Source organism: Harmonia axyridis, chromosome 1, assembly GCF_914767665.1.
Source record: "Harmonia axyridis chromosome 1, icHarAxyr1.1, whole genome shotgun sequence".
NCBI lineage: Eukaryota > Metazoa > Arthropoda > Insecta > Coleoptera > Coccinellidae > Harmonia > Harmonia axyridis.
Window position 1 is genome coordinate 65127741 of NC_059501.1, and position 11029 is coordinate 65138769.

The 11029-nt window shown below is 30.8% G+C and overlaps 1 protein-coding gene and 1 long non-coding RNA gene across 4 annotated transcripts in view; one reads left to right on the forward strand and one right to left on the reverse strand.

Annotated features, from left to right (window-relative positions):
* LOC123670873 overlaps positions 1–9992 on the reverse strand; it is a 221384-nt gene extending 211392 nt beyond the window's left edge. The window contains exons 1-3 of one of the 3 annotated variants that reach the window (XR_006746006.1): positions 9806–9992; positions 7847–9058; positions 3520–4665 (exon numbers count right to left, since the gene is read on the reverse strand). The gene's annotated coding sequence lies outside the window, so the exon portion shown is untranslated. Of the gene's footprint in view, positions 1–3519; positions 4666–5973; positions 6144–7846; positions 9059–9805 lie in introns of those variants that run through there. The other 2 variants (XR_006746007.1, XM_045604449.1) reach the window with 2 other exon arrangements.
* Positions 1237–3708, forward strand: LOC123670884. The gene is made up of 2 exons (XR_006746015.1): positions 1237–3229; positions 3312–3708. It is a non-coding gene; the product is annotated as an uncharacterized LOC123670884 (long non-coding RNA).
* Positions 9993–11029: the final 1037 nt, after the last annotated feature.

Consider the following 11029-nt stretch of genomic DNA (forward strand, 5'->3'; position numbering starts at 1 on the left):
TCGAGTGTAGCTTATAATTGTGTTGTTATATCCAAAAAAGGGTTGGACGTGATATTTCATAGGTAAGAAAACAAGAAGGGATTTGTCGTTTATTTATTGAATATTTTCACAGGTTTCCGAGAAATTGAATTGAATGGGTAATGGAAATAGGGAGTAAAGCCAAAAAAACCTTCTGCCACAACCGTAATATGTAGTAATCATATGTTGAGGACTACTATGTCAATCCCTATATGGAACCAAAGTTTTGAAGGAAGGAGCCATACAATTATGATATTGAGAACATGTGTTACTAAAATAATAATGAATACTATACAGCAAATTCCTGCCATTCATAAATACAGAGTTATGAATTTTTGACCATGTTATTCCAGTTTCGAAGCCCTGATTCGAATCTTTTCGTTGGATGTTAACCCGTAACCACAGACGAGGAGTCAAATTGACCCCGTCCAGGTTTCAAATTTTGTGTTTTTTGCTAACTGTCACGAGTAGGCGTATGTCAGTGTAGGTACCTGTCAGTTGTTCAGTAAAAAGACAAATTCAAATTCAAAAAGTGTTTTACGGAGATCTGATAACAAAATATCACGTCCTAAAAATTTTAAGGGGTCAAAAAGACCACACGTCCGTGTTTACGTAATTATTTCGTATTTTGAATCAAATCGATTTTTGTATCACAAATTCAATTTGGAATGGCTGATAACGCGGAATGTGGCCCATCTAAAAGGGTGAAATTGAGTGATGAAAATTTTGAAGAAACCGTACTGAAATGGGCAGCAGAAATTGGTAGTGATGTAAGTGACTTGGACTCTGACGATGATTTCATTCCCAGTGAACATGATACAGAGTCTGAAATTGACGGAGATGAAAATGAATCTATTGAAAAAGTGGAAATTCTTGCGAACGAGAATGATGAAGTTGAAAATGAAGAAAAACAGAATTTTCCACATAGTTCAAATTATTTCTATGGCAAAAATCGCTTGAAAAATGGGTGTAAATACCCCTTGCAGTTATCTATAATTTTAAGAATTTTGTTGATTTGTTTTTTGTTATTTGTTTATTCATACCTATATTTCGATATTTTGAAAGAAATAAAACAAAAATTCCATGAGTTTTTTTTATGTGCCCGATAAATGAGACCGTTGTCAAATATCGTGGATAAGGGACCTCTTCCTATGAATATTTGTTTATTGCAAAAATTCATTGATTTGAATCTATTAAAACAAGAGGATACTGATTATAATATAGTAAGGTAATGTGAAATGCTGATGGAGATGAAAAATTCGATGTTTTTGGGATAATTTGGACGTTTCTATTGAAGGGGTCAAAATGACCACACGTCTGTTGCTGCGTGACAATATTTTCACGTCTGTGGTTAAGGGTTAATCATAATTTTTTTATATTGATATTTATTATATGTTTTTTTTCCATATGTGCTTGCATATTTGATGATAAAAGGTAATATAATAAACCCATGTATAAAATTTGTAGTACTTTTTTAAACCGTTTGAGTATAGAGGAAGATGTATACTTTTGGAACGTGAGGCTGAATTTGTCCTTTGATAGGAAAAATATGGCACTTTTATTCCCAATAACACTCACTATTTCATTTCCTCAGTCTATTTCTAAAAATATTTCGGCTTTTTTTTCTGAAGATGAAAGATATAAAATTTTAAAAATTTCATAAATTTTGAATTTCCTAAAGCTCAGTTACACTTGTTGCTACATTATATCGAATATAAATTTAATTATCTATAATATTATTGATATACTGAACTATCTAAAATAGAATAGAAATTAAAAAATATTTTCTTTCAGGTAGCACTTGATAAAATTCATTTTTTTCTGAAAGAAATTTTAGATAACATGAAAATCTGTACCATACAACCTAAAGTACCTAAATATGATTCACTTAGCTATTTCAATACTATTCTCATCCAAATATCTCAATATTTTTCCTAAAAAAAAAATTGAAAGCGCGTTATTCCCATAGCCATATCAAGCTATTTCAATTCTATTTCCATCCGAATAACTTAATATTTCTCATTAAAAACGCTTTATTCCCATAGCCATTTAGCTATTTCAATAATCAACTAATGCGAAAAACTCAATATTTCTCCAAAAAAAAATTAAAAACGGGCTATTCCCTTAGTAAATTCGCATTTTCTGCCTTTCTACTTCCTTCCTTCACAACACCTCTCTCTCTTCGATAGTCCGCAGAGCGAAGCGAGTAGAAGCCACGTGAGGGCTAGTCCATGTTATTATAGGTCTATGATCCAATGCCCTTTGCAGGGCGAGTAACCAACTATCTTCTACTTAAGCAATGATATTACTCATAATTCTCCAATATGTATTTAGGGTTGCATACCCAAATACCGTCGCTTTAATAATTTGGCTTTGTTCGTATAATTATTTAAGTTTATCAAAGTTGACATTGAATAAATAAATAAATAAACTAATTTAAATACACGCAGTTTCTTTTCAGTTCTTCTGCGAGTTATTGTCTGAACCGACTTTCTTTGATTTTGTTTTATTTTCTCTGTGGCTGTTCCACTGGTCAGCTTTAGGTTTTCAAAATTTGCTTGAATTATCTTTTATTAAATTTCATTTCATAAGAAACGTATATATTTAGATAATGTATACATTTCCTCTGCTAATACTGAGATGTATCTACACATGCTTTATAGTTTGAAGTTAATACATAATATTATGCGGGAAGTTGAATTCTTTCACTCCTGACAAAATCAGAGTAGCGCACTTAATTCAGACCCACATCACATTCGAGGAGAACTTCATTGTGACTCAGGGAGAGGGAGCTTTGAAATTAAGACCATGTTGTGTTCATGTAAAACAGGAAATAGCGGTAGATATAAACACATTTCGGCTGTTTCAATCAAGTGTACAAGGTGCATCATTTTACTAATTCAAAAAGGCGTTATTGTTCCAAGTTGATTTTTAATGAGAATGAATTATGTGCTTATTGTATTTGTTCATTTTCTGCAATTTTTGTTTCGTTTTAGGGAAAATCTTGAAGATCTTGAGATCATTTCTCAAACAGAAATGAAATGTGTTTGGTCAGCTCAAAATCACATAACAAACGAAAAATATAAAGCTGTTCCCATGAAAGACATGCCATATTTTCAAAATAAAATTGAGCAGTGTGAATTGGAAGTTGATAACAATAAAATCTATAATTTTTTTATAAGCCAATTACCTGAATCCGCAATTTCTAAACGTAAGTAGGTTGCTCTATAATATAGCCTAGATCATATTAGGTTTGGCCGGTTAAACTAAAACATTGTACTTTATGCTTTTAGCATTGGAAGGAGAAGTTTCAGTCACAAAATTTTGGAAAAAAAAGTTGGGCCTGACAATAATGATCTTCAAGCAATTTTGGACAATGCATGTCAGTCTATTATCATTTTGGATACTTCAATTATATTAGTCTATAATGAAAATGTTGCAAAATATTGTATTCAGAACTGTTCAGTGAGGTTTCTGATACAATAATCAACATTTGTCAACAATCTAAAGAGTGGCATGAACAGAGGAAAATTTACCTGTTAATCTATATTTAATATAGATTAACAGGTAAAATTTTATATAATTTTATATAAAATGTAAATTCAATCGAAATGTAAATTACTGGCTGGAAGACTTCGGTCGATAGCCATTTGATATGTAACCAATAAAGTTCTCTCTCTCTCTCTTTTATATAACCTTTGTTTAAAACTAAACTATATTTATTTGTAGATTCAAGAATATACGAATTGTATACATACTCCAAATATCAAAATCATTTTTGAACAACTACTTGCATGAGATCACCATCAACAAAATATAAAATGTTGAAACTTACTGACTATATATTAAAATTCATTGTAACCGCCAGTTATGATACCAGTACCAACGAAAAGACATTCAGTCGACTAAAATTTTCAAAAAATGTTGTCAGGACAACAATGTCTGATGAATGTTTGAGCGATTTATTTCTCTTAATCAATGGTATTTCCCTGGAATCAATGCTCTTGGGGTCTGTTGAAAGAGCGTAGAGTTTGGACTGTGATTTCAGTCTTAATTGTAATATAATTTCAATTCATAGTTAATCGTATATTGATGTATAATTCTTTGAAAAACTGTATTTGATATATATTTTATATGTTAAAACAAATACATTCAATATATACATGATCTATTTTTCTGTATTTTTCAATAGTTTGTCAATTTTTTCAAATGGGGGGCGCTAGAATCCGTTTCTCCCCCCTTGTAGCTCTTAACTACGTTCCTGCCAACAAGCGCTCAAAAAATTATAGCATTCAATGAATGAACTCATAATAGTCTGTGTACCTCTTAGAATATAAATTATATGATGACAAAGACATCTGAATTTTGAAAAATCATTCAGTTTTTACGGGTTATGACATTTCCTACCCGATTTCTTCCAGAATTGAAATGCAGGTGAATAATCAGTTTCTGCAATATAATCCGTATAATAGTTACATTGAAACAATGGGACAATCAACTAGAATATGGGTGAAAAGTAGGTACTTACCCCACATACTTATTCATCTTATTTGTACACTGCTGACTCTTCGGTTGTCAATGAACATTGAACAGCAAAGATATTTCTGGGTATTGAGTAGGTCCATAATTACATTCCCACTTCTCTCCCTAAAAAAGAAATTTGTGGTAAAAATTCATTCGGCATAAAATCAAGATAAAGGGTGAAAATTCGTAAATCTGATACATCCCATGATAAAGCTAATAGTACTTCATTAGAATTTAATCAATATAAAATGAAATATGAGAGAAAAGACAAATCGTCAAGCATATGTGCATGCCAGCAATATTAACAGATCAATTAATTGAATCAAGAAAGAAGAAGGCATGTTTTATTTCAGCCATAGCACATGAACATTTTTATTTCCTGTAATAGGAAATTAAAAAAAAATATATTACCTAGCTCCATAAAGATGAAAATTGGAAACGTGTCTAATATGATGATCTCTAGTATGAACTCAACTATGTGTTAAAGTAAAGATAAAAATTAAATTAGCATTTAATCGATTGATCATTTTTATCAAATATATTAACGAAACGATTTCGCTAGAACAACTAGTAGCATATAATAGGATTCCAGTAAGTACAGTTGATACACACGAAATCGGTAAAAGGTGCCATTATCATAAAAAAAATTTTTTTTTATGAATCCATTTCTAGATTCAAGTATGGTTCAGAATTAGACTGAAATTGTTCAAGTGTATTTCAAACTCAGGCTGAACCAAGTTAACCCTTCAAAAATTTTGTTAGAAGCAGAGAATTATTTCCTTTTTATTATTTTTTGATCTACAGGCTGAGCTCTGGAAAATAAAATGTCCCTTCGATAGTATTGAAAATAAAAAGAACTTAGACTAGCTCTTTACAGGATTGCCGAATGAATACTCTTTTGTCAGTATTCTTGTAATGATAGGAAATTTAAAATGAATTATTAAAGTTGGACTGTGGAGAAATTGAATAGGGAGAATCACAATCATCATTTATAAGTGAAGGCATAGTAATTGTCCTCAATATGATTTAGTCTATAGATTTAACATTTCAGTCAACTATATCAAATATAATAAACATGGGTACATGTTCGGTACTATTTCAACAACTAATGCAAAAAATACTACAGAAATATATATTGTAGCTCCTAGAAGCTCAATGTCTGCACAGAAGACAACCTAGAGCTTTTATAAGCAGAGAAACGCATTCAAGAGAATAATAGGTAGATTTTGTTCATGTAATCCATTTTCATAAATTATATTTGTAAGTGTTTCTACAAATGGGATCATTATTGACATTTCGGGGCTCTACACATAATTTAAAAAAAAAAATCTGCCATGGCTAAAAATAAAACACGTGTTAAGATTATGTTCAAATTAATAAAAAACAGGCTTCTTACAAAAAAATGGTGAAAGATTTAGGCTTCAAACTTACTGGTATTAATCTCGTTCCATCGGAATCAATATTGAAATCGTTCTATAAATTCTCGTAATTACCAAAATACCCGGCACCTTCTCTACAGAATCTATTTATTGATTATTGGGATACATAACCACAAAATACAAGTTTTATTCTTTGACAGAACCATGAACGCGGACAACCAAAGTGACGTAAACACTTCTTTTTCTTCGTTGTAATGTCTCTATAGGCGTATGAATATAAGAATGCAGCGCCAAGGTGAGCAGACGTAGAACTATAAATATTGACATTGTCCGAATTCAAGGTCTATAGATTAATAATAATAATATGGTTTATTCTGTAAGCTACAGGGTATAAACATATAATCACAGAGGCGTGAGCCTGTACGTGACTTCTATAAATAAACAAAATATAATGCAGTAGCCAATTACACTAAATATATTAATCTATAGACCTTGGTCTATAGATTAATTGATTTATGGAAATTGATATTTGAACTTTTTTTTCCCAGGAAGAACACTGAGGAACTGAACAATAGCGATTCGAACGACTCATAACCATTAAAATGATTTAAAAATATAAATATTTGTAAAATAGGTATATCACAAACATAAAACAGAATGCAAGAACTTTCAAGATTTTCAGTTACTCTGATTGTCACCAGGTGGCGTAGCTCTTATTTCGCTTTGTCTATAAGCTCTATTAGTGATGACGTCAAAAACTGTCATTTTAGTTCTCCTATCAGTGTTCGGAATCCAAACAAACAAATTATTATCATTCAAATTAGTACGTTGTCGTTGAAGAAATTAGCTTATTTTGATGAATAAGATTATTTAAGGAACGATTTTACTATTAATTGATAGACAGAAGGAACGAGATTCATGCCAGTAAGTTCGAACTTGAAGTTCAACTAATAAACACGGCTTTTTACAAAATCTGGGGAATGATACAGGATTCAAACTTACTGGTATTAACCTCGTTCCTTCTGTCTATCAATTAATACTGAAATCGTTCCTCAAATACTATTAATAACTAAATATTTATGAAAATATGCCAATTCCCTCAACGTAACCGTACTAATCTGAATGACAATGTATTTGTTTGGATTCCGAAGACTGACAGGAGAACCAAAAATGGCGACGTCACACTAATAGAGCGTATTGTGGAGGTTAGCTATGCTATCATCATTGCACTACTAGAGCGCATTTTGTCGACTAGAGAAATATCACGTAATTATCTTTAATCAAGTAATTCATTTCTCTACAAATAATATCCATATCATTAGCAAGTTAGTAATTTTTTGATTTATTTGTTCCATTACATTCGATGTTGGTATTTTCCAATCATCATGTTTCGACTTTAAATAAATAAAAATAACTTTTCAAACCAAGTATATTGGTCAACTAGAGAATAATCATACCAAGTGTAATATGTGTTAATAAATAAATTTCAAATTAAATCTCATAGAGTTTTATTTAATTATGTTATCCGGTTTACTGCAGAACAGACGGAAAAAATCGAATATATCGTTGAGACTACTGCTGGATCAAAATTTGATAATTATAGATATTATGACAAAATTATAGAGCGAATTGATCTGGGAACGAGCGCTCAAAAAAAAATTATGGTATTTAAGAAAAAATAAAGCAGTTCCTTTACCTTTCAGAATATAAAATTATATTATAACAAAACTAGGATATCTGAATTAGTGCATGTATTTTGTGATTTTATTTGAATTTTCGGGTTATGAAATTTCCCATTTTAATTTTCCCAGCATCAAAACTCGGGTGAATAATCATTTTCTGCGATATAATCAGAATAATAGTTACCTTAAAATGATAGGACAATGAGAATGGAGTAAAAAATAAGGGAAAACGTAAGTACTTACATGCTCACAATTCCTTCACACTAAAGTTGAAGTCCAAGGCTTGCAACACCACATAATTAGATATACAGGGTGTTTCATTGGTAGATGTACATATGTTAACCTGTGGTAGAGCTACACTAGACGAGTCCAAAAAACGTATATTTGATAGGTCTAATCTTCCTCATAGCCGAGATACAGGGTGATTCATGAATTAAGCAATAATTTCAATTCCTTATAACTTTTGAACCATCTGCTATATTTAATTGGTATTTATTGGAACGTACAATTCACTTCATTAGGTCCATCGATTAATCTTTTAACTTATTAATAATATCAGGTTGGTATTAGAAATATATGGGACTTTTAACAAGCTGAGATTCAACACCCTGTATAGTGTAATATTGAAATCTGATGGGAATATTCCGAAAAACCAGACATTTTTCTATGGGGATCAGTAGATTTCAATGTCCCGCACGTCATTCAACTCATCAAAAATTCCGGCCAAAAATTTAGTTCAATTGTGGAATTTCACTAACTTCTCAGAAAACTCGTACATTGGGATTAAATTTAATTTTTTTTTTCAATATTCTGACGATTATTTTCCACTAAATAATGAAATTTTGAGAAATCATTTTGGGTCAAATTTCACTAGAATTTATTCGAGTAGTCTAAAACAATATCTACGACATAAAATTTTTCAACTGATGGAACTGGTACAGATATTTTTTTTGAGTTATTGTGGTTTATTCTCGATATTTCCGAATATTTCCATCAAATTCCAATATTCCACCATACAGGGTGTTGAATCTCAGCTTGTTACAAGTCCCATATTTTTCGAATACGGACCTGATTTTATTAATAAATCCAAAGATTAATCGATGGACCTGAAGGAGTCAATTGTGCGTTCCAAATCTCAATTAAATACACTGGGTGGTTCGAAAGTTATAAGGAATTGAAAATATTGGTCAATTCATAAACCACCCTGTGTTTCGGCTATGAGGAAGATTAGACCTATCATATATAGGTTTTTTGAACTCGTCTAGGGTAGCTCTATCTCAGGTAAACGTATGTAAATTTACCAATGAAACACCCTGTAGAGTAAATAATATGCAATCCTTTTTGAAATTATTCGATTTGAGTAAAACCAGTGCTGACTCTTAGAATATGTAGTCAATGATGATTGAACTGCAGTATGGAGTAGGAAGGTAGACAAATACATCCCCACTTCTTCTCCTAAAAAAAAATTGTGATGAAATTCTACACAATGAATTCTCAGAAGTCTTCGTCATTAAATTTTACCCAACCATTTTTTTTATTTATCCATACAATGAAGAGAAAAACACTGACGTGAATTTAGTAGCTTTTGAGCGGTCGTCATTTATGCGCCAATGGATATAGAATAATCATTTTAAGCTGAAAATTTTCGTTTTTTTAGGAAAAACACAAAAATCTCAAACTACATTTACATAAATATTGGGTATTTCTTTTCTCTATAATAATTCTGAGGAAAATATGTTTATTCTGTCATACCTTGTAGAACAAAATAGTGCGGTAATATCCTCAGCTTTACAGAAATTTCATGGTTATAATATTTCATTATTATATGTTGGTACTCGAAACATTCCTGTCATGGATTCATCTCTTATCGGTCAAATTTGTGATGCAGCAAACTGATTTGTCAACCCACATTTTTTAATGCAAAAATCTCTAATCGATATTTATAGATACATATATTAATCTCAATAATAAAAATTTTGTGAATTAGAGAAACTAATGTAGGTATACTTAATACTTCTACAGAAAACTTATCTAACATTTGTTCATTCAAAAACTCGCCACTCGTTTTGAAATTTTGAACTCCTGAAAGAATATCAATGCCTTCTACCCTTATATTATAAATAACTATTCTGACATTTTTATTGGCGTTTCTATAATTGCGAGGACGCGGTATAAAACTTAAAATTTTTATTTCATAGTTACCTGAAAAATCTCAACTCGGTTGGAGCTGTTCTTACGTGTTGTATCTTGTTAGACACAAAATGAAAGCAGAAATATCGTCAATCCATTTTTTTAGATTAATCAAATATATCGAATACAGACAGACGTTATTAGATCTGTTATTCGGCATCAACTAAACTAGGTACATGTACATAATAGTACATATGTATAAAATAAATAAGAAAACATGAGATAGAAATATGCCGACATAACAATTCCTCCTCTGTTAATTATGATAATAACATACTATATTTACATAGATTATTTACAATAAGATTCATTTCAATATTTAAAATTCACATTCCCTCTAGTTTTTCTGAATGATTAGAAATGGTTGATAAATATATTTTTTCAATGAATAAAACATTCCTAATTCAGTTTTAACATGTTACAAATCACATGTTACAGAGTAAGGACCCAATTCATTTCATTAAATATGCAAATGGTGTTTATTATGGAAAGCATTTAAAAATTTCTAAAGTTCTAAACCCTCCCAAAATAAGTTCTCAAATCATAAATAACCATAAAATGAACGTTAAATCCTAGGAAAACTTCTACATAATAGGCTTTCAGGTAATAATTCAATATATTTCAGGTGACTCAGCTTATGAAGAGCAATTCTAATTATCCCATAGTCATATAAGACATCCTTTTTTGTATCCTTACCAAACTCTACGTCTACCTATCAACCTGCACCAGTGGCGACGCCAGCTTCCAAAAACGGGGGGGGCCAAGGGGGAGCCGGATTTTTTTTGGGGGCCAAATTAAATCGAAATAATAAGCGAAAATTTTAGTTCTGCTGATCTTGTAATTATTTTAGCCTTAGTTCAAATAGCAGTTTATAATGAAAAACCCTGTACGTATCTATAACAAAACAAAAATTTGCTCATTTCAAAGAAATAATCTCTTTTTGTTAATTGTTCACAGAACATAAGAAATAATATGTTCATTTCACCTACGAGTTGAAATTTTATTGATTTTTTATCGTCAACAGACAGACAGACTAATTTCCGTCTCGACGATAAATTGTTTATTACATGTTAAAAAAAATTATTTTGTAATTTTATTTTTGTAAATAAACTGAATTATTATTATCTCTTCTATAGGTAGGTAAGTAGGAGGATGTTATCTGCTAGGGATTCTAGGAATTCCAGGGAAAAGTTTACAAAAGACGTATTTTCTTCTTCTTTCTCTAGATCGTTGAAA